At 51.9% G+C, this 21,116-nt stretch overlaps 1 pseudogene; it reads left to right on the top strand.

Moving 5' to 3' along the window:
• The window catches only part of LOC134364511 (solute carrier family 2, facilitated glucose transporter member 10-like), a 66,094-nt pseudogene extending 51,110 nt beyond the window's left edge, over nt 1-14,984 (top strand).
• Nucleotides 14,985-21,116: the final 6,132 nt, after the last annotated feature.

A 21,116-nucleotide genomic window follows, 5' to 3' on the forward strand; every position in this document is an offset into this window, starting at 1 on the left:
TCACCTGTAGATGGTCAGAAGCTGAGGTTGAGCCCAACCCTCTCATGATACATGCAGCCAGGTCAAAATTGCAGTCTACACTCCACATAAAGAAATATGTAGTTTCCCTGATTTTTCTATAGTAATAATATTCATAACAGCAGCCAGCACATATCGTGTTCAGAAATGTTGTCTGACTAGGAACTGGGGTGAGGGTGGATGGAGTGGAGATGCTCCATAGGGCAAGTGGGCAGAAAGGCTCAAGTTTATGTAGAGCCCTGAAGGTCACAGCAAAGACCTTGGACTTGATTCTCATTGTAGATGGGAAGCACGGAGGGGGTTAGGAGTAGAGGAGTGATGCAGCTGATCTACCCTTATAAAAGATTATTCTGAGGGCCGGCCCGTGGCTCACATGGGAGAACGTGGTGCTGACAACACCAAGTCAAGGGTTAAGATCCCCTTACCAGTCATCTTTTAGGGAAAAAAAAAAAAAAAAAGATGACTCTCCTTTCTGGCCTTGAAGAAGAAAACTGCCATCTCATGAGAAGGTCTGTGGAAGCAGCCTCCTAGCTAGGCCTCGAGGGCAGCCCCCTCAGAGCTGAGGCAGCCCCCAGCCAACAGCCAGCAAGAAAGCACGACCCCAGGCCCAGATGAGATGCAGCCCCAGCCAACACCTGGATTGCAGCATTGGGGGACCCTGAGCAAAGAACCTACTAGCTTAATTGTGGCCAGACTCCCCAAACTGGGACATACGAAATGGGTGCTGTTAGAAGCCACTACATTGGTGGTAATTTGTGACACAGCACAGAAAACAAACCCGCCAACCTATCACCCCATCCTGCAAAGTGGCCCTTGCCCCCACCCTGCCCACGAGAACACCAGGACTTACTGCAGCTTTGCTCACGGGAGGGCCCTGGTGACTCACGCGCAGTGGATGAATGAATTAGGAAATTCAGTGCCCAGGCTCAGGGGTTTTCTAGATGTGTGGGGATTGTTGGCAGCTGCCTGGAGCTCCTCTACCCCTCCCACACTGCTGGCCCTGTCCTCCCTGGGCTGGGCACATGTCCAGAGGCTGTGGTGACCCTCCAGGAGGGAGCAGCCCCACCCCTAGTCAATTCCCAGCACACTGCATGCAGGCAGGGTTGGAGGGTTCTGCTGGGATCGACCCGTGGGTTTGTTTATGTTGCTGTCCTCTGGGCCATCCAGGTTGCATGCCTGCACATCATCTGAGGCAGCCTGGCTGCTGGGGTTTGGGAATCAGTCTTGGAAGCCGCCGGTGCCATGATTTCTGCTCTGGGAGCATGTATGTGTGCAATGTATGTCTGCACGTGTGTGTGTGTGTGTGTCTGCGTGTGCACAGGCTGTGAGGTGGCCTCTCTACTCCTGTTTCATTCACTTCCCAACAGCTTTCCAGATCAGTCCCAAAGGACAGCCAAACAGGAAAAGAATCCAACCAGCTCCTCTTTCCCGGTTTCCTGACAGCTCAGACAGCTGTGGTCCCCCATAAGCAAACCTGCAGCTCGAGAGTTACAGATGGCCTTTTACCAGGGCCTCTCAGAAGCCCGGTGGGCTCAGGCGGGACCATGAGCCCATTTAATAGATGAGCAAACAGAGACTCAGATAAAAAGCAGGATTTGGAGCATTGTTGGTACAGTCGTGGAGAAATCAGAAGTGTAAAATGGCCCAGGCGCTATGGAAAGCAGCCTGGTGGCCTCTCAAAAGGTTAAACGTGGAGTGGAGTTACTGTATGACCCAGCAATTCCACTCCTGGGTATAAACCCAGGAGCACTGAGACCAGGGTCTCAGACAGATATTTGCACTCCCATGTTCACAGCAGCACTATTCATCACAGCCAAAATGTGGCTGCCCAAGAGTCCATCCACAGATAAATGGATAAACACAACGTGGTCCATCCATGCACTGGGATATTCTTCAACCACAGAAAAGAAGGAAATTCTGACACACTACAACATGGATGAACCTTGGGGACATTATGCTCAGTGAAATAAGCCAGACATACAAGGACAAACACTGTGTGATTCCACTCATAAGAGGTTCCTAGAGTCGTCAGATCCACAGAGACAGAAAGTAGAATGGGAGGTGGCAGGGACTGGGGAGGGGGCTGGGGAGTGAGTATTTAATGGGGACAGAGTTTCAGCTTGGGAAGATGAGAAAGTCCTGGAGATGATCGTGGTGAGGGCTGCACAACCATGTGAATGTGCTTAATGCTGCTGAGCTGTGGACTTAAACATGGTTATGATGGTAAATATTATGTTACGTATATTTTACCACTATTTAAGTTTTCCTTAATTAAATCTTTTTAAAAGTGAGAAAGAGAGAGAGAAAGGAAAGGCCCAGTCCCTGCTCTCAACACCCTGGCTCCCGTCATCCCCGTCCTGGTGTCTGTGTGCTGTCAGCCTTGTTGTTGAATTGAAGGGCGTGATGGCTGCAGGTGCAGCAGAAACCCCCAGGAGATGATGGGAGGACCCCCATGGAGGAGAGGCCAGGGTGGGTTTCACCCAGACTGCACACAGCACAGGGGCGACAGGCTCCCGGCCAGACATAGGCCCCCAATGTAAGAACAGAGCAAGTCCCGTCTCAGGGCACCACGGTCCCTTGTAACAGCTGGTCTCCAGCACCCACAGCTGTCATGCTTATGCACTGCTTTTCTGGCCTCTTCCAGGCCTTGTTTAATTTGTTCCATTGCACAGAACTCTGTGGGCCAATATCAACCCCACATTTAGATGGTTCTCTGCAGAGAATGCAGAAGGGACTTGTCCGAGCACACACAGCTGTGCAGGGACAGAGCACAGTCAAGATCTTACATCTTCCTGTGGCTTCCCTCTGACTAGCCCCACCTCCTCCATCAGTGCATAAACATGACAATGGACAGGGGCTCAGAACTGTGATCTGCCAGGCATCGCTTAAACAAGAGAAGCCCTGTGCTCATGTCCCAACACAACCCTCTCCAAAAACTTTACACTTACTATGTGGAGATCTTGTTCTTTTTGTCAGCTACATAATAGTCCACTGAATGGCGTGAGCCAGGAGTAAGTGTTTCGGGCCTTGCTGGATTGTGTTGGCTCAGACAGAATGAACTTTCTAAATGTAGTTGCTATTGCCAAATGGGGTGACCACCAGCAAGAGTGGTAGCAGCAGAAATGGCCAGAACAGGCAAATCCATAGAGACAGAAAATAGATTCGTGGTGGCCAGGGGCTAGGGAAGGGGTTGGGAAATAACTGCTGATGGGGACAGAGCTTCCTTTGGGGTGATAAGCATGTTCAAGAATTAATAGCAGTGATGGTTGCACAGCTCTGTGAAGAAACTAAAAACCATTTAAATGGGTGAAGTGTTTGGTATGCAAATTATGTCTCAATAAAGCTGTTTATAGAACCCACCCACAGTGTAGGTAAGAAAGTACCGGTTTTCTGTGTCCCTGTCAGTGCAGTCTAAGGGTTTGAGCTGTTGTTCATTATGTGACAGTTGCCTGGGATAGGTAATGACATCAGCACTGGAGACATTCAAGAGGAGGAGACCGGGAAGGACACAGGTAAAATGCTCGCCAGCCAATACCACCCCACTCCTCTAGTCGCAGCCAAGGGCCACATGGAGGTGACCTGCCAATGTCCTGCCCATTTCATGAGTCCCTTTTAGGAAGGACCCACCTCTAGTGGCCATCTCCTCCTGGAAGCATCTCACATCTGCCTTTTGGCCCTGGTACCCTGGCTCAGAGAAGGGGCACCTGGGGGCCATCTAGGTATATCATTTGGAGAGTGGGTTGACTAGCGTCCCCCTAAAATTCCCATCCACCTGGAACCTCAGCACATTACCTTATTTGGAAATAAGGTCTTTGCAGGTGTAATCAAGGTTCAGGTGGAGATGAAACTCTATGGGATTAGGGTGGGCCCTAACTCCAATGAGAGTGTCCTCATAAGAGACAGGAAAGGATGCACAGAGAAGGCCATGTGAGGACAGAGGCAGAGACTGGAGGGAAGTGGCTACAAGCCAAGGGATGCCTGGAGCCCCCAGAAGCTGGAAGGGGTAGAAAGGACCCTCCCCTGGAGCCTTGGGAGGGACTGTGGCCATATGGAGAGGTGAAAGACCCAGAGCAGCCAACATAGTGTCACAGGGGAGCAAAATCAGAGGACTGACTTGCCCCAACTTCAGGATTTACTGTGACGCTACAGTCACTAAGACAGCACAATATTGGTGGAGGAACAGACAGATAGGTCAATGGAACATGATAGGGAGCCCAGAAATAGACCCACGTAAATACAGACGATTGGTCTTTGATGAAGCAGAAGCAATACAATGGAGAAAGGAGAGTCTTTCCAACAAACGCTGCTGGGACAACTGGACATCCATGTGCAAAAAATAAATCAATCCAGAGGGAGGGTGGCCCTGCCCACACTTGATCTTCTGGTATCCAGAGCTGGGAGTGGATCAATTTCTGTTGTCTTAAGCCACCAGTTTGTGGTCCCTTGTTAAGGCAGCCACAGGAGACCCACACAGAGCGCTTCCCACATGCTGAGCCTTACAAACACCCGGAGGCCGGGACCCAACTGTGGGGTGCCCATGTGTGAGAGGTGGGGACTCTCCACTCTGGGCTCCACTGGGTGGGACTGTAGAGCTCCCCCAGAGCTTGGACCCAGAAGAGGGACCCCATGTCCTGGCACATGTGGGCTGATGGTGCTGGCAATGACCCTGTAGAAGTTGCCCTGCAAGTCCTCAGACACCCAGGATTCTTCTGCCTTGCTGTGTGTGGTCTTGAGTTACACACTTGCCTCCTGGCTCAGTGTGGTTGCTCAGGCCCAGCCATCATATACGCATCCCAGCCAGCAGGAGGGGGATCGTACCCAGCTGTCTTTTATGGAATGCTCCTGGAAGCTGCCTGTGACTCCGCCACTTCCATCTTGCCGGTCGGAACTTGGTCAGATGGCAGTATGTTACACAAGAGTGACTCAGTGTAGTGGATTGAATTATGTCCCCCCAAAACTCATTGAAGCTTGAATTATATGCCCCATGTTTTATGTATTATAAACTCAGCCCCCACTGTGACTGTTAAGAGGGTGGGAAATCCTATTATGGTAATTGAAAGATGGAGCCTTAAAGAGGTGATTGGATCGTAGGACCGCGCAGTAGTGAATGGATTAAAAATGGTGGTGAGGGGCGTGGTTCTGAGGGCTTTAAAAAAAGAGAAGTGTCCATCTCTCTCTCTCTGTTCTTTGCTTCTATCATCTTGCAATGTGAGACCTCTGGGTCACTGTCACCACCACCAGATGGACTTTGGACTTCCCAGCCTCAGAAACTGTAAGCAATAAATTTCATTTTCTTTATAAATCACCCAGTTTCAGGCGTTTTGTTATAAGCAACATAAAAATGGACTAATACACTCAGAAAAGTAATTCTTACTCAGGTAATCAGGTGCTCACTGAAGAGTGGGGGTCTATAAAGACTGAACTCAGAGAGAGTGGTTTGGGGATAATTAGCGATCTCTGGTGAGCACAGTACTTCATGTGTGGTTTGCATACATCAATTTAACTTCAGAAGTGCTCCCCGAGCATCTATGATGACCCAGGCACTGGCCAGCTGGGCACTGGAGTGACCCTCCTGGAGTTCTCCACCTCCACGCCACCCTCCCTCTGCCGAGGCAGCCGCTTCTGCATCTCCTCTGATCTGGTTTGGGTTTGCAGAGACACATTTCTTAAAAAAATGTTCTGCACTGGCCGTGTTGCCTGACACATAACACGGACAGTGAACAACTCCATTCCACCAGCCTGCTGCTTGGATCCTCGATGGGCAGTCACCCCAGCCCGCAGTCACCACAGCCCGCAGTCACCCCAGCCTGCAGTCACCCCAGGCCTGCACATCGGTGGTCGATGCTGGTGCTCTCAGACCCAGAATCACAGAGTATTGAAGCTGCGATGGTTTAAGGGGCACCCAGCCTGGCCCCTCATTTCACACTCCCTGGGAGTTACCAGGCGGCCCCTGCCAGCCCCTCTGCCTCCCGCCACCAGCCTCAGGGCCAGCTTTGGAGCAGGGGCCAGTAGCTCCAGCCACATGGCACTGGGCATTGTCTGGGGAGGAGGTACCTGGTGCCTGATCCTGTCCCCTAGTCCCTGGTGACCCGTCCCAATTCTGCAGACACATGTTTCTGAGCCCTGCTTGAGGCAAACCTTGGGTTCATATTTGTGTCCTCTGGGCCTTCCTCCTCCCCTCCCGCACCTGCGTGGCTGAACCTCAGGAGGGCAAGATCTCCTGAATAGGCAGGTGCACATAAATGTTGCCTTGGTGGTCGACAGGCTGAAGTGATTAACAATAAAAGTGAAAATCTGATCATGCTCGTGCTTGTGGGAGGGTTGAGAGTCTCTCTCTATTAATGCTGTTCTCACTCACCTTCCTGAGGGGCGGGAACAGCTTAGGTTATAGCGAGAGGGGCTGGGGACTAGCTGGCCTTGGCACACCTGGGGGGCTGTCACAGAGGGGCTCGGGCTCTTCACTTCAGCCTGCCGGGAGGTGGGTGCTAACCCCTGCTCCACACAGCCTCCCTCCTTCCATCGCCTGCCAGAGAAGGGACTCGGGGGTGGGCCCCTGTATGGAGCCTCCCATGTCACGTCGGGGCACAGACCCCACTGGGGACTGAGCGGTGCTGACTCCTGTGAAGGACAGAGCAGCCCACTGGGCGGTGTGGGGTCCCCAGGGCTGCTGTCCTTGATGCACAGGACCTCGCTCCTGTGCTCTCCCTGGAGGACTCAGAGCAGGTACAGATGAGGGATGAGAGGTACAGATGGGGTAGTGGAAAAGCTCCTGAAATAAAAAGACAAAGGGAGCAACCCCACCACCACCCCTCACTCCTTAGGGATCCAGAATGATCCCCCGTCCCACCCAGTCTCAGGGGAAACTGAGTCTGGGGAAGGAGTCTGACTCAAGGTCATAACTAGGCAGATGTTCGGCACAAGGCAGGGGGCAGAGCTGTTGCCATGCTGGTTTGAGCCATCCTTTAATGCGTGGGGGCGCCTGGTAAATTTGTGTGTTGGGGAGATTGTGTCTGTTCTGATCCAGAATGTGGCAGTGGCAGCGTTGCCTGATATGGCAGAAACTCTTTTCCCCACATTCTTCTTACCATATGTGTCAACCCAGTGGGGCAGGGCTTCCCATGTGTGGCCCCCAGACCTCCACATCAGAGTCCCCTGTGGTGCTTGTGGACATGCAGGTCCCAGGCTGCAGCCCCACCAGGATCAGGGAGGGCCCTGGACTCCACAGTTTAACCAAATCCTGATGACTCTCGTGCAGACGCTCGCTGGTGAGCAGCTGCTCCAGGGGACAGAACTTTCTGCCCACTCACAGCAGAGCCTGAGTTGCTGTGGCCCGTGGCTTGTGCCGATGCTGTAGGCCTCCTGACCCCTGGAATTTGGAGATCTGCTTCGTTGGATGGCTGCTGTATATAACAGTTCAGATCTGGCATAAAGAAGCCCTGGAAGGATTGCCGCCTAGAGGAAACATGATTCAGGAGGAGCACATGGGGGCAGGGCAAGGAAGGGACCTGCATTGGTCACCCCTCTCTTCTCTGGCAGTCACCGACCCTTGCAGGGCTGGCAGGCAGGACCCTGACTGTGAACCCAGGATGGGGGTGGCAGTGGTTGGCAGAGCCTCCAGCAGGAGAGATGTAGGTCAGCACAGTGGGCTGTGCTGCTGACCCCGCAGGGCTCTGCGTGTGGCACTGCTCCTGGATGCTGGACCCTGTGCCTGAAAAACACAGGTGAAAATCTTGGGCAGATCGAATCGCAGGTCCCAGGTGAATTATTGAGCAGATGGCACGGTCCCCTCCACGTTCACACCGGTGGCTGATGAAACCCTAGGAAGAATGTAACTAGGAGATAAACCACCCCGGCTCCTTAGACTTCTTTCTCTTGCCAAATGACATGCCTCACCCTTAAAGAACGATTTTCTTCCCATGGAGGCTGTGTTTGTCTCAGGCTTCCCTGACGGTTCCCACTTTAACTTTAATGCAGAAGATTGTACCAATCCTCATGTGACCACTACCACCAACCACAAGCACGATGCCCTTCTGGGTGAAAGGACTCATGCTTTGTAAAGGACTTTTCCTTAACCAAGCTCTACAGAGGCACGGACAACCCCTCCCTCCCCCTCTTCCTTCCTTCTGCAGGTTTCTGTCGTGCACCTACTGTGTGCGAGTTGGCATTATGGAGTGGAGAGACCCGGCTCCTGGTGCTAGTTGGCCCCACAGCATTGGCAGAGACAGACAGGCAAGAGGTCAGCAGGACTGTCGTGGGGGAGTGGTGCCTTGAGTGAGCCTGAAGTGAGCAGGAGGCTTATAGGGGAGGAAGCTGAGCCAGGATAGAATGTCTTTGCCACTCAGGGAGCTGTGAGCAGCTCAGTGCGGCTGGAGCCCGCGAGAAGCCTGGGCTGGGGGCAACAAAGGGTAGAAAGGCCACGGAGGCCAGAGCAGGCGAGGCTCTCTCCATCCTGCCAAGGCGTTTGGCTTTTCCTCCATAGGAGCCCCTACAGTCTAGGAGTGTCAGTAAGATGACTGCCTGGAAAGAAAGGCCCGGCATGAATCAGGCCTGTGCCTGAACTAATGGAGAGAGGTTTGCAAACACAGTGCAATCGTGGATCGGCTCTCCCACTCCCCTTCACCTCCATCTGAAGAGAGGTACAGGTGTCCTGGACAGGTCTACTCAGGGGACCAGGGGCTGCTCGCCTACCCTAGGCCCGAGGCGGGGGCAGTGGGACTGAGGGGGCCCAACCACCACATTCATTTGAAAACAATCGACAGGGAAAATATTTGCCACAACTTGACATAGAAATATTCAATACAGTCCTACCTGAAGAAAGCAGAAAATTGACCTTAAAAAAAAACAAAACCCAAATAGAAAAGAGGGCAAAGGACATGTAAAAACAAATAATAGCTTAAATAATATATAGAAGCACAAGAAATGTAAAATAAGAACATAAATCAGCTCACATGAAAAATGTTTAACACAATGAGTGATCAAGGTAAAAGTCACTTATGCAATGAGAGGTGGCCCTTTCCACGTATCAAACTGGCGGATACTTTAGAACCAAACACACAGCTCTGAGAAGCACTGAGAAAACCATTGTGAGGCGGGTCCTGCTCCACACTGCTGGTGCGTGGAAATTGGAAACTTCTAGAAAGCCACTTGGGAAATTAAAACAAAAAGCCACAACAATTTCTTGTTCTGTGATTCTACTTTCAGGGATCTGTCTTACGCGATTAATAAACGAGGCAGTGAAGATGTGTGTACAATGCATAGTGTCATCTATACTTGTCCTAAACAGTAGGTAGTGAGTCCCCCTCACCAGGCCAGTATGCGAGGTCACAGCATGTGGCCTAAGGTGAACTCCTGTGCGATGCTCTGGATGCACTCAGAGGATTTGAAATGAGATGGGAAAACAACCACGATACTATAAATTCAGTACAGACATCCAGTCTAACACAAAAGCAAGAAAAACATACTTAAAGTTCAGTACAAAGTGCAGGCTGGCTCAAGAGATTGAGCAGCAGCTTGCTGAAAATAAGTTTGATACAAAGTAAAGCATAGACACCTCCGCCAGCAAAGTGCAGCCTGGCTCAAGAGAGTGAGCAGCTACTGCTGAAAGTAAGTTTGATACAAAGTAAAGTACATACCCCTCAGCCAGCAAAGTGCAGGTTGCCTCCAGGAAAGTGAGCAGCAACCCCACCTTCAGCTTGGATTTGGCTTTTATAGTTTCTCTATCTAATGAATATTCAATTAAAGGGATGGCTCCTGGTTATGTAACATTTCATCTTACATGTGCTTAGTCAGTCTCTTCCTGGAGCATGTTCATGGGTCTGATCCTATCACAGGCACCTGGCACTTTTGAGAATGTTCTGTGCTCTCTACTGAGCATGCCCAGCCACTGGATTTGCCTAAGCCAGTCCCCTTATGGTCTCATTTTCCCCTTGTTGGTGCTGAAAATAGGTCTAACTGGCAACAGTAACTTTCCTCAAGGTGCTAGCCCAGAGGAGGGGGCCTGAGACCTCAGGGAGTGACTGGAAACCCAGAGGTATGTCCTGAAATCTGAGCAGCCTCTCTGCTCTGCTGGGTGCCTTGAATTCTGTGACAACCACCATGAAGGGTCACACAGGAGCTGCGTGGGCACTAAGCAAGAGCCCCGTCCATTTCCCCAAGGGCTACCCCTCCCTGGGGGGGTGGGGCCAGCAATCACAGCTGTCATTGTGACTCCACCCTTCCCTGTGTCCTGGCTACACCCCCATTAGTTTCATCTTTCTCATCCACCAATGGGCTGTGAGCATTGAGGCCACACCCACTTCAGTGTTGCCAGCACCACCTGCTCCCACTGGCTGCTCAGTTGCACATCTGCGCTGTTAGCTGAAGGAAGCCATTCCCCAGTGCTTGGAGGATGGTGATGCGGCCCCTCTTTACTTTTCCCTGCCCTGAGATGCCACGAGACGGAGGAACTTGGCTGTAGCCAAGAATAAGGTATAGGGTGTTGGGTCACAGGCCCCAGACCCAGCCCGAGGCCCATCTGATTGTGGGACAGGGGCAGGACTTGGTGTCACTTTTGAGGCACACAGGGCTTGCCCCTCTAACCCTATTGACTCCCTTCGCCAAAGTCTTCTCAGCCATCCCTGTCCCCTCAGCCATACCTGCCCTTGCCAGCTGTCCCCTGTCATTATCTCCTGAAGCCCGGCCTTTGAACTGATGACCCAGTCCCCTAAGTGTTTTCATCCTCTTTCCGGTTTCTGTGGTTGTGGCACAAATTTCCATTTGAAATTTGTGGACTAGGGGAACCAGGACTGAGAGGTTTCTGGTTCCCTTACTCTCTTGAAGCTGTACGCACAAAGACAGACCACGAGCTTGGCTCTCATTGGATCCTGCTGCAGGAAGCACAAGATGATGCTGATAACACCAAGGTCCAGGGCTCAATCCCTGTACTGGTGACCACCAAAAAAAGAAAAAAAAAAAAAAAAGTACATGGTAAGAGCTGCTCGGGAGGGGAGGGATGATGTGGGAGAGAGACCTTGAGAAGTGGGCACAAAGGGGCTACAGGAGGAGGGCCTGGTCCAGGTCAGGCAGGAAAGAGACTTTTGCCAGTTGATGGGGAAGAAAAGATGTCAGAGGTCTTAGCCATTGAGGAGGACAGAGCATCTCCATGTTTGCTCTCATCTCTTCTAGCCCACATCATACATCAGTGGGGAGGCCTTTGTGACATCACTGGGGAGGCCTTTGTGATATCAGTTTACATGAAGGAGCTGGAGGTAAGTGCCCTGCAGACCAGCCTCTTGACCACTTCCCATGGTGGGGGCCCTGCTGCCAGCTGAGACAGCCTCTACCTCCACCCCTAATGATTGTTCTCTCTACCTCTTCATCCAGACCTCTTCCAGCTCCTCCTGTCTGCATGTGCCTAGAGCCAGTGCCTAGGTCTGGCAGTAGCCCAGGACTTCAGCTATGTAGAAAGCAAACACCGAAGGAGCATGATCCAGGAATTGGTAAGAGTCCAGTGGGGTCCCCTGATTCTGTGATGCCAATCCTGGGTTCCAATTTACTCTTGGGGCTCTGAAGAAAAGGGCTGGGGGCCCCTAATGCCAAAGGAGAATGGGGTGCTGAGGGGCCTTGACCTTAGTGGGAGGGACCCAGACCATGCAGCATGGATCTTTCTGTTGCTGCCCTGTTGCCCACTCTCTCTTCTCCAAACACCCTTGCTTGAGTCCTTGCCACACATGCCCTGGGCTGTCCCCCTGCTGGAAACGCTAGGCTGATTGTTTTCAGAAGCCCTTTGTTCCCACCCTGACTTAGTTCCTGCTTTGTTTTGTCTTTGGTTTTGGACAAGTCACCTCTCCTGCCTGGGCTTGAGTGTCCTGAGACAGTGGGTGTCAAAGGTCCCTTTCAGCTCTAAAAATGAAAGATTTCTAGGCACACTTGAAACATCGAGGAGACAGGGATCTTGCCTGTCCTTTTCATTCCTAGATCCCTAATATTAAGAACAGTCCAAGTCTCGTAATGTGTGGTTCGTGGTGAATACATGGGCCCTTGTAAATCACAAGCTGGGAGAAGGGTAGTCTTTCCTTTTTCAGCCTCCATTTCTAGAGGTTTCTGTGGCTGTCTTTTAAAGAGAATCCAGATTCAGACATTCAGCTCTGTAGCTGTGCGTGAAAACCATAAAAGACCCAAATTCTCTTTTCTTGGGAGTTTGAGAAGAGTTTTTCAATTTGCATCCCCATAGGGTGTGAGAACTTTTCCTTGAAAATCCATTCCTGTCCCCTGCCCACCACTCTGCTCTGGAGAATGGAGCTGAGGGGGACAACCTCAGTCACTTTCCTGTGATTCTCCACACAGAAAAAACAGCACCAGGAAACTCTGGATCAAGTGCAAAGAAGAACATGATTTCTTTGTTCACTCATTCCATGGCTGGCGGTTTTGGGGAAAGACTCAGATGGAGAGGCCACAGGCTTGTCCCGCCCACTCCCAACCTGGAGAAGTCCCACCCCTGCACCTCACCCTCAGCCCCACAAGGTCCCTGAGAATCTGGTCTCACTGGTGGGCCTGTCCTGGGCCATTGGTGGCCTTCCTGGGGCCTGTCCCTTGCTTTTGCATCTCTGCTTCCTCGGTGAGAGATGTTTCTTTCCTCTTCCTATAGCAGGAGAGTAAGTGTCAGCAGGTGAACTTCCTGCAGGAACAACTACAGGTGAGTGGACTGTATGGCACCCCTCATGTCCTCTGGAGAACCTTCCTTTCCCTCTATCAGCACCTGTTTGGCTTTTCTCCCAAAGGCTCAGATTCAGACCACCGATGTCTTAATGTCCAAAAAGCACTGTTAGTGGGAGCCCTGGCTGATGCTCACCATGTCGTCTGGCAGAAAGCAGGTGTGAATCTGGGGACCCTTCCTCCCTCAACCTGGTGCCTTGGCAGGCCTTCGGGGGAGTCCTTTGTGCTCCACCTTGACCTCTGTCATTCCAGGAGAGTGTGAACATCTGGCGAGGTGCCTGTGCTCACGTGAGTGCAGATAAAAGAGCTGCCGTGGAGTCTGACCACTGTCTCTGCACAACAGAAGGAGGCCGAGAGGGTGAGTCTAGCCACCTGCCCTCACGCTTGTGCCTCCACCGCCAGGGGAAAAATGGCCTTAGAGAATTAGATAGACCTGGATGTTCACATCCCAGCTGTAAGTGATGTTAGCACTTAACCTCTAATACTTGGTATTTCATCTACAAAATGAACATAATAATAGTAACTCCCTCCTATGGTGGTTGTAAGGATTCAATGCATTGTTAGCATGGTGCCTGGTTACGTGCTCAATACAGAGTCAAATGATGGTGATGACAGTCTTATAACAATGGCAACATGACCCGATATCCCTGGGCCTCTGTCAGCCAGGTGCAAATCAGATCTCTTTTCCTGCCTCTTCCACCCTTAACTGAGTTCTTAGTAAAACCAACTGAGAACATGGGCTTGGAAATGCCTTGAAAAAGATGTCAAATATGACTCAGGGGGAGGAAATGTGACTGTCAAATGGTTGCTGTAGGTGTCGGTGTTATTGTGCCCTGAATACATCTTCTCCCTGCTGAATCCTGACTTCGCCTTTCTGCATTTGCAGTCCTACCATGACTTGAAGAAAGAGCGAGATGTTCTCCACCTGCACTTGGAGTACAACAAGTAGGAGGGGGAAGTTGGATGGCAGGTCTGGGGGGCCTCTGAGTGACTGATGTGGTGGGAGGTGGGAGGGTACAGGTGAGCATGATGAGGTGGGCACACAGGTTTCAACATGTGCAGAGTCAAGCTCTGGCCCTAGCTGTGCTAGTGACTCATGTGTGGCCTCAGGTAATTCAAGTCCACTCTCTGGACTGGCACTTGTGACTCTTGGTTCCTGTGGTCCCCTTCCCATGCCATGGTCTCCTGGTTGTGTGGCAAAGTGAGCGTGTTGATCACCAAAGTGGTCTTTTCTGTTCCTCATTCTTTCCATTCTCCATCTCTGGCCATAGGAACAACGATGAGGACCACAAGTGTCACCAGTCCGAACTGAAGGGGAAGCTTTGAGTCCTTGTGATGGAGAAGGTGGCCTTGCAGCTCCAGATAAAGAAGCTCAAGACATCCGAGCTCTTGCCATAACACGTGAGTGGCTGCAGCACAGGGTTTTGGTTTTATGGAGGTGGGGTAGAGAGGGAGGTGGCAGCCTGTCTGTTCTGCAGCTGCTCCCTCCATGCCTCACACCTCTGTGCTCTGGGCAGGTGCACGCTTAGAGGCAGGAGCAGGGCCTGCATCAGGTCCAGGAGCCTGCTTGGCTGATGTAAGCAGGTGGACAGGTATGCTGGGGCTGGTGTGGCCTGGGAGCAGGTGGGGAGAAAAGAAAGAGGTGTGTGCCAGTAGATGGCAAGTCTGTTCATCTGAGCCTCAGTGTCCCTGTCTGCAAAGAGGGGTGGGGTGCCCATTGTCAGCCACCCGCAGTCGTCTTGAGCACAAGAATGTGAAGAACTCTATTTGAAAGTGGTTTGAGTGATTGGCCAACATCTGGGCATGAGGAATGATTAGACATTAAGCCATGGTGTGGGGCATGAGGAATGATTAGACATTAAGACATGGTCTGGGGTGAGGCTGAATTAGGAGCTGTGGGTCAAGAAGAGGGTTTTGTGCAACTTCAGAAGCCAGAATCCCTTATCATCCAATTCCTTTCTCAGCTGACCCTCCACCTCCAGAGCCTCCAGCAGGGCCAGTGAGGAAGAATGGCAGCTGCAGGTGGAGGCTGAGCAGCTGCAGAAGCAGCTGGAGAGCTTGGCGGGTCAGCTCCAGGCTCAGGTAAAGGACAACGAGGGTCTGAGCCACCTGAACCGGGAGCAGGAGGAGCAGCTGCTGGAGCTGGGGCAGCTGCTGGGCTCTGAGGCAAGCAGCACAGGCAGGTGCTGGAGGGCACGCAGTGCCACCATGCCACCACTAGCTGCCTTCTGTCCCAGGCCTGTGAGCTCCAGGAGCAGCTGGCTGAGATGTAGACTGGCTTCATCAGGCTGGTCTGCCCTCCACACTCACTTCCTGGGCCTTTGTTTCCCCACCTGTAAACTGGGGTGCTGGAGACCTCACATGAAATAGTATCTGGGAAGACATCCTGTGAGCTGGTACCCTGTGCCCCCTTCCCTGTGCCGTGGGTCTCCAGTGGCATCAGGTGGCTGCCAATTGCTTCTCTCCATCCAGACCAATTAGAACATGGGGATCCCCAGTGCTCTGCAGTTGGGGCAGCATGAGAAGACGGAGCTGGCAGAGAAGTTGGGCCAGAAAAGAAAAAGAAAAGAAAAAAACCCCCTGAAAATCAGAAAACAAAACAAAGAAATGGACAAGAGACTACGAAGAAGGAGAAAACGCCAAGATGAAGGAGAAAACACCCAAAGGGAGAAAACACCCAAAAGAAAAACAAAACGCCCATAAATGAAGAAAATGCCCAAAAGAAGGAGGAGAAAAATAAATAAATAAATAAATAAACCCAAAAGGAAGAAAACTCCAAGCAGAAGAAAACACACCAAATAGGAAAACACCCCAAAGAGGAAATCACCCAAAAGAAGAAAACACCTCAAAAATAAAGAAAACACCCCAAAGAAGTAGATAACACCCACAACAAGAAGAAAACATCCCACATAAGAAAACCCCAACAAAAAGAAGAGAACCACAACATGAAGAACCCCCCCAAAGGAATAAATCCCCAAAAGAAGACAACCTCAGCAAAAAGAATGCAAGAGAAGGAAGGAAAAATCCCCCCCAAATAAGCAAACCCCAACAAAAAGAAGAAAACCCCATAAAAGAAGAAAAAAAAAATAGAACAAAAGCCTAACAAAAAGAAAACTCCAGTTCCAGCCTGTGGCTCACTTGGGAGAACATCGTGCTGACAGCACCAAGTCAACAGTTAAGATCCCCTTACTGGTCATCTTTTTAGAAAAAAATTTTAAAAAAGGAAAAAATAAAAAAAGATAAAGAAAAAGAAAACTCCAACAGAAAGAAGAAAACCACCTGTGAAAACAAGAAAACCCCCAAAAAGCTCCAAAAGAAAACCCCCACAAACAAAACCCCAACAAAAAGAAGAAAACCAATGAGTGCCAAAAGAAAGGAGAAAACAAAAAAGGACAGAAAAATACAAAAAACAAATTTAAAAAAAAACAGAAAAAATACAAAGAAAAATAGAAAAACAAACAAAAAACAAACAGAAAAGCAAACGAGAAAACAAAGAAAAAATACCATAAAAGAGAAACCGAAAAAAAAAAAAGAAAAGGAAACAAGAAAAAATAAAGAAAAATCAACAACAACAACAACAAAAAAAAAAAAAAAAAAAGAAAGAAAAAAGAAAAAAAAGAAAAAGAAAAAGGAAAAGAAAAGAAAAGAAAAGAAAGCAGCAGGTTGCCCTTACTAGTAGTCCAGTCTCAGGGGCCTGTAGCGGAAGACCAGTGCAATTGGTCCCTTGGGCAGGCCAGGCAGGGGGGCCTAGGGTCAGGCCAGGGAAGGGGGCCTTTATTGCCAGGGCAGGCCAAGGAAGCACTTAGGGCAGGCTTGCCAGGCCAGGGGAGACTTAAATCCTGGGCAGGCCAGGGGGACCCTTAGCATGAAGACAGGCCAAGTGGTCCCTGGACAGACCAGTCAAGGGGGCACTTAGGGCATGTAGGGCTGCCCTTAGTGGCAGGGTGAACCTTATGGCAGGGGTCCACTAGGGGCAGGCCAGTAAAGGGTGCCAAGTGGCAGGCCAGGCCAGTGGGTTCCTTGGGCAGGATAGGCCAGGCCGGCCGTTAGCGGTAGGAGTCCCTTGGCAGGATGCTTGGCCAGGGCAGCCCTCAGTGGCAGGCGAGGGCACAGGGTCCCTAGGGTCAGACCAGGACATGGGAGCACTTAGTGGAAGGCAAGCCCAGGCAGGGGCGCCTGTAGCAGGCCAGGACAGAGGTGGCCCATAGTGCCAGGCCAGCCCAGGCCAGAAGGGCCCTAGGAACACCCTAGGTCCTTAGCTCTGGGCCAAGCTGGGCCAGACAGGCCCATAGTCCCAGGCCAGGTCAGGCCTGCAGGGTCCTAAGGGGGATCCCAGGGGGGCTCTTAGGACCAAGACAGGCCAAGGAGGCCCAGGGACAGGCCAGTCAAGTGGGGCACTTAGTGGGAGGGGTGCCCTTAGTGGCAGGGTGGCCCTTATGGCAGTGGTCTGCTAGGGGCAGACTAGTAAAGGGGAGCTGTATGGCAGAACAACCAGTGGGTTCCTTGGTCAGGACAGGCCAGGCTGGCCCACAGCAGTAGGAGGCCCTTGGCAGCCTAGGAGCCAGAGCAGCCCTTAGTGACAGGTGAGGGCACAGAGGCCCTGGGGGTCAGGCCAGTCCATGGGAGCACCTAGTGGAAAGGCAAGCCCTGGCAGGGGCGCCCATAGCACCAGGCCAGGACAGAGATGGCCCATAGTTCCAGGCCAGGACAGGCCAGAAGGGACCTGGGGACAACCCAGGACAGGCGAGGGTGGTCCTTGGCTCTGGGCCAGGCTGGTCCAGACCGGCCCATAGTGCCAGGCCAGGTCAGGCCTGCAGGATCCTAACGATAGTCCAGGCCACGCCAGGGTGGCTCTGAGGCAGTGGGTCTCTGGTGCAGGCCTGGTCAGGGAAGCCCTTAGTGGCAGGCCAGGAAACGCCAGAGGTGCCCTTAGTGGCAGGACAGGTGAGGCCAGGGGCTCTCTTAGAGGAAGACCAGGCCAGACCAAGGGGACCCTAGGGGGGCTCTTTCTTTCTTTTTCTTCCTTCCTCCCTCCCTCTTCTCTTCACTAACCTTCACTAACCTTTGTTAATCTTTGCTAACTTTCCCTTAACCTTCCCTAACCTTCTCTTAACTTTCCCTAACCTTCCCTTAACCCTCCCTTAACCTTCCCTTAACATTCCCTTAACCTTCCCTTCCCTCCCTGTTTCCTTCCTTCTTTCCTTATTTATTTAGGAGCTCTTTCTTTCTTTGCTTTCTTCTTTCCTTTCCTTCCCTTCCCTTCCCTTCCCTTCCCTTCCTCCCTCCTTCCTTCCTTCCTTCCTTCCTTCCTTCCTTCCTTCTTTCTTGGGAGCCCTAGGGGACAGGAGGCCAGGAGAGTCCTTACTGGAAGGCCAGGCTAGCCCAGGCCAGAAAAGGGGCTAGTTAGAGGCAGGTCAGTCCAGGCGAGGCGGGACTAGGGGGGTTCTTTTCTTTCTTCCTTCCTTCCTTCCTGCCTTTTCTTTCTTTCCTTCCTTCCATCCATCCTTCTTTATTTTTTTCTTTGGGGTCTTGTTCTTTATTTCCTTCCTTCCCTCCTTCCCTCCCTCCCTCCCTCCCTTCCTTTCTTCCCTTCCTTCCTTCCCTTCCTTCCTTCTTTGGGGTCTGTTTCTCTCTCTCTCTCCTTTCTATGTTTCCTTCTTTCTTCTAGCCCACCTATGTCCCTCTTGGCCTGCCCTGCCACTAACAGGCAGGAGGCCCTGGCCTGACCTCCCCTTGGGCCCCCAAGAAAGAAAGAACCCCCTCCCAGGGCACCCCCAGCCTGGCATGCCTCTAAGAGACCCCTTGGCCTCACTTGACCTGTCCTGCCACTAACAGTGCCCCTGGACTTTCCTGGCCTGCCACTAACGGTCCCTGGCCAGGCCTGCTAAGGGCCCCACAGTCACTATGGGTGAGCCTGACCAGGTGTAGAGAAGAGACCCACTTGTTGGGCCTGCCTCAGGTCTGTTCTGGCCTGACCTGGCCTGCCTGTGAGAGACCCCCAGGTCAGGCCATGCCAGTCCAGGGGGTCTCTTACACGCAGGCAGGCAAGGCCAGGGGGGCCTTGGCAGTAAGCAGGCCAAGGGGGCCATGGGCCAGGCCATTCAAAGAGGGCCCTTAGTGGCAGGGCAAACCATGCCAGGTGATCTCTTAGAGGCAGGCCAGGGGGGCTCTTAGCACCAAGACAGGCCAAGGTGGCCCAGGGACAGGCCAGCCAAGTGGGGCACTAAGCGGCAGCAGTGCCCTTAGTTGCAGGGTTACCCTTATGGCTGTGGTCTGCTAGGGGCAGACTAGTAAAGGGGGGCCGTATGGCAGAACATCTGGTGGGTTCCTTGGGCAGGCCAGGCCAGGCTGGCCCATAGCAGTAGGAGGCCCTTGGTAGTCTAGGAGCCAGGGCAGCCCTTTGTGGCAGGCGAAGGCACAGGGGCCCTAGGGTCAGGCCAGGCCATGGGAGAAGTTAGTGGAAGGCAAGCCCTAGCAGGGGTGCCCGTAGCACCAGTCCAGGACAGAGGTGGCCCATAGTGCCAGGCCAGGACAGGCCAGCAGGTCCCTTGGAACAACCCAGGGGAGGTCAGGGGTTCCTTGGCTCTGAGACAGGCTGGGCCAGGCCAGCAGTGTCCTAGAGACAGCCCAGGCCAGGCTAGGGAATCTCTGGGGGCAGGCCAGGCAGGGCTAGGGCTTCCCTAGGAGTAGGCCATGCCACGTTAGGGGGCACTTGGGGGAGGCCTACCTGTCCAGGGGCACCATAATGGCAGGCCAGCCCACTCTATAGGGTCCCTAGAGGCAGGCCAGGGCAGGGGACCCTAGGGACAGGTAAGGCCACTGGGCCTCTTAGTGCCAGGCCAGGCCAGGCCAGGTAGGCCCTTAGCAGAAGGGGGGCTGTTAGCAGCAAGGGGGCCCAGAATAGTAGACCTGGCCATGGAGGCCCTTAGTGCCAAGTATTCTGTAATAGCCATAGAAAATTGGTACCAGGAGTGGGCTGTTGCTTGTGACAGACACTTGAAAATGTGGAAATGGCTTTGGAACTGGGTGTTGCGAGTTTGGAGGAGTTTGGAGGACTCAGAAGAAGATAAAAAGAGGAGGGAAAGTTTGGAATGTCTTAGAGGCTGTTTAAATGGTGGTGAGCAGAATGCTTATGGAAATATGAACTGTAAAGACCCTTCGAAGAAGGTCTCTGATAGAAATAAGGAGTTTATTGGAAACTGGGGCAAAGACCACCCTTGCTGTGAACTGACAAAGTAGTTGGTGGCAATTTGTCTATGCTCTAGGACTGTGTGGAAGTTGGAACTTAGGAGTTGTGAACCAGAGTATTTGGTGGAAGAAATTTCTAAGCAGCAAAGCATTAAGGGAGCTGCATGGCTACTTGTAAGAGCCTGCTCTGAGTTATGGCAGCAAAGGCATGACATGAAGCCAGAATTTAAAAGGGAAGCAGAATGTAATGATTTGCAAAATTTGTAGCCTGGTCATGTGGTAAGAAGAGAGCATTTTCAGAAGGAAAATTCAATGGTACTAAGAAGATTAACACAAAAGAATGGGATTATCAAGAGAAGAAGAAAAAGGCCCTGAAGGCATTGCAGAAGGACCTGGGGCCACCTCTTCCATTTCAGGCCCAAAGATCTAGGGAGACAAAATTGTCTTGGGGAACTGGCTTGAGGAGCCCTCCACGGGCTCACTGCTCAGGGCCATCTTGGGAAACTGCTTCTAGCACCAGCACTCCAGTTGCTTTGGCTGCTCAAGCTGTGGCTGAATTGACTCCAGGTGTGCCTGGACACACAGCTTTGGAAAATACAAGCCAGAAGCCTTGGTGGAGTTCACGTGGTGTTAGGTCTTCAGGCTCACAGAATGCCAGAGCTCAGAAGGCTTGGGAGCCTCCACCCAGATTTCAAAGGATGTATGGAAAAGTCTGGGGGCCCAGGAAGAGATCTGTCACAGGGACAGAGTCACTGCAGACAGCCTTTGCTAGAGCAATGCCAAGTGGAAACGTGGGGACAGAGTTGCAGCAGAGAAACTCCATCTGCACCATGGCTAGTGGGGCCATGAGAGCAGGACTGCCATGGAGACCCCAGACCTGTGGAGCTACAGAGTGGAATGACAGCCTGGGATTGCTGAAGTGGGGCCTGCAACCAGGAAAGCCATAGGAGCAGAGCTGCCCAAGGACTTAGGGACCCAACCCCCACACCAGCATGCAGAGGACATGGAACATGGACTCAAGGTACATGATTCACCATCTTTGAGATTTAATGCCTGCCTTGCTGGATTTTGGACTTGCTTAGAACCCAATACCCCTTTCTTTTGGCCTATGTGTCCCTTTTGGAATTGTAGTATGTACCCTATGTTTGTCCCACCATTGTATCTTGGAAATAGATAAATTGTATTGATTTCACAGATGGGCCTTTGAACTATGGACT

Source organism: Cynocephalus volans, chromosome 16 (genome assembly GCF_027409185.1).
Source record: "Cynocephalus volans isolate mCynVol1 chromosome 16, mCynVol1.pri, whole genome shotgun sequence".
Lineage (NCBI taxonomy): Eukaryota > Metazoa > Chordata > Mammalia > Dermoptera > Cynocephalidae > Cynocephalus > Cynocephalus volans.